Below are 2,864 nucleotides of genomic sequence, written 5' to 3' on the forward strand. Positions count from 1 at the left end.
CTCCTATTATTCTATTATCAGAGCCTCTATTGGTAAGAGTGAGTGGTGTATTGAACATTAGAAGGAATGCTATTACTTACACTCTTCACAGATTAAGAATGAAACTGAAACCATTCTTAGATTCATTCCAAGGTTGCTTTAAGGATAACTGTAGATGTTTTGCTGGTTTATTCTTTCTATATCGCATCTTACTGGTTCTTATTCCAATTTATTTTTCAGATGGAAGCTTTTGGAACATCATGACAAAAGAACTACTCATTATCTGTATCCTATTCCTGCATTGCTTGTGTACACCTTTTGAAAAGAAAGTCCACAATCACATCAAGTCATTCCTTCTTCTTGATCTCATCCTCATCAATACACTGCAGCTAGCACCACTGAACACTAATAACAGTACAACTACACTGGTAGCAGTCTTTCAAGCTGTGTTAATGTCCCTGCCTCTTGTTTACTTATTGTGTTACATTGGACAGTACACTTGTTGTACAAAGCGTTGCATTGAAAATAAGTTTAATGCAATAACAAGCCCAAATGGTCATAATGACAATGATGATGAACTACCTCAACGATTGCTGCCAGAATTTTCTGAGTCTTATGATACTTTCAACAAAAGTGAATAGATATCATCCACACACACACACACAAATTATCGTTCAATACACATACAAGTACTTTAGTAGGTAGCTCTTTCAAGCAGTGTGTTTTCAATAATAACTTTTAATGCTGTTTTTAGAACTTGTTTGCTACACTCTTAACTTTGATGCTGTTCTACAACTTAACTGTTTACACTTTTTATACATGCATCATTGTTCACTGTGTATTCAATTTTAAAAATTAATTTGAAATGAAATTGCAGGCTCTTACAAAGCAGAGTAAAACACAACATTAGAAAATAAAGCAAAATAGTAATTACAAATAAAAAATAATAATACTAATAATGATAATATTTGTTATAGCTATAAACGTATTTAGGTCTCTGATTCACAAGCTATGAATGTGCATGAGGTTAAAATCACTTAAATTATTATTAATATATTTTATCACTTACATTCATGTATTATGTTATGATTGTTGATGATTATATAATTAATGCTTTTTCCTTTTATTGTGCCTCAGGATACATTCCATTGATTTCATTGCTATACTTATCAGTAGTGACACTTCTCTTGAGCTTCATAGTTAAAGTTCATTCATTTCATTCAATACTGAATTCATTATTAAAATAAAAAATTTTCTATTTTTTATTTTTGACAAAATTTTTCCAAAATCCATGTACTTTACGGTTTAGAGACATTTGCCCAATTTTAATTTTGATTGGAATCAGCTATGCAACATAAGTGCATTTTTAAAATTTTAATTTTCTCCTTTTTATTTTTAGTGAAATTTGATCAAAAACCTTGTAATACTTTACTTGACAATTTGCAACAAAAAGAAGGCAGTCTAAAAAATAGATAGTATTATAGCCTATCCTTTTTTTCAAAAAATAACCCCAATTTTTATTACATTTTTTGATGAATAATGATGCACTTATGCTATGTAGAAAGTTTGAGGTGATTCTGACTTAAATTTTTTGAATTATGGTCATTTTAAATGAAGTTAATGATCTCAGTTTTGACATAATCAATCATAGCTTGTCGTGGATGCCTCCATTTACTCTCTCAGGAGAGCCAATATTACAACTCAAAAAAGTTTGAATCGAAATCAGCTCAAACACTTACCAGGCAGTGACACCTCTGACATTTCATACAGCAAAGCAATATTGAAATCAGAAACTGCAAATCTAAAATTAAAAGAATTATTAAAAATTTTAACTCAACCCAGTGGAAACCTCTTATCCAAAGATGGTGACATTGATTACATGACCATCAGTAACTTAAAAGTAAAGTATTGATTATTATTATTATAGAGTAACTTCAAAACAACAATGCTAGTTTGTATAGTTTCAATAAACATTTTTTCCCCTTCCTCTCCACTTCCCCACTTAAATTATCTCACAAGCAGTCCTTGATTAGTTCTTTTTACTGAACTCCAAAGATCTGTTTCAATCTTGAGGCACCATTTCTGGATGCATTTAAGAATTGTCTGTCATGATAGGCTGGAGTGTACTAGGTGAGTACATTAATAAAATCAAGAGTACATTATGCTTATGTTATACCTTAAAAGCAGCTCAGAATTCCCAATGTTATGTAGCTATGGGGTAGAAGTAATAATGTTTTGCATATTGTTGTTGTTTTTTAAGCTACATAAAGTAATCTTTGGGTTATTGTACAGTTTTTGTTAAGTACACTGATAAATGCAAGAATATGCATAATTTTTATGATTCAGACTTTTATATTAGATATATATGTGTGATAAATTGTACTTAATAATGTGTTGTGGTTTATGTTGATTTTTCTTGTGTAATGTATGTGTGTACTTCTAGATTATTCTGGAATGTAATTATATGTACTATAAGTTCTGTAATGTTCTAGAACCTACTAGTTAGCAATTATTATATGTCAGGTATTCTGGATTTTACTAGAACCCTTATGATTTGTGTATATAAGTACGGTTATTTTGTTCAAAGAGTTAGTGAGTTGGTTGATATCTGAAGAATTTGAACTTTAAGAGCGAACCTTCGTATCATCACAATATGTTCTATTTGATTAAAATGGTAGACAATTCACAATGCCATGTTTGGGATAATGCACTTATATTGCTTTTGTTATTTGAGTCACATAAGGAAAACTTGGCAGTTATTTTTATCTGTATTCACTCATGTGTTATGATTACTATGATGTTGTAACTAAGAATACTGAAACTACTTTCTGTGGCAACTGTTTATAACAGTAACCTTTGTTCAGTAAGCAAAGCTTTGTTTTGCT

The sequence above is a fragment of the Amphimedon queenslandica genome, unplaced genomic scaffold (genome assembly GCF_000090795.2).
Source record: "Amphimedon queenslandica unplaced genomic scaffold, v1.1 AMPQUscaffold_13005, whole genome shotgun sequence".
Taxonomy (NCBI): domain Eukaryota; kingdom Metazoa; phylum Porifera; class Demospongiae; order Haplosclerida; family Niphatidae; genus Amphimedon; species Amphimedon queenslandica.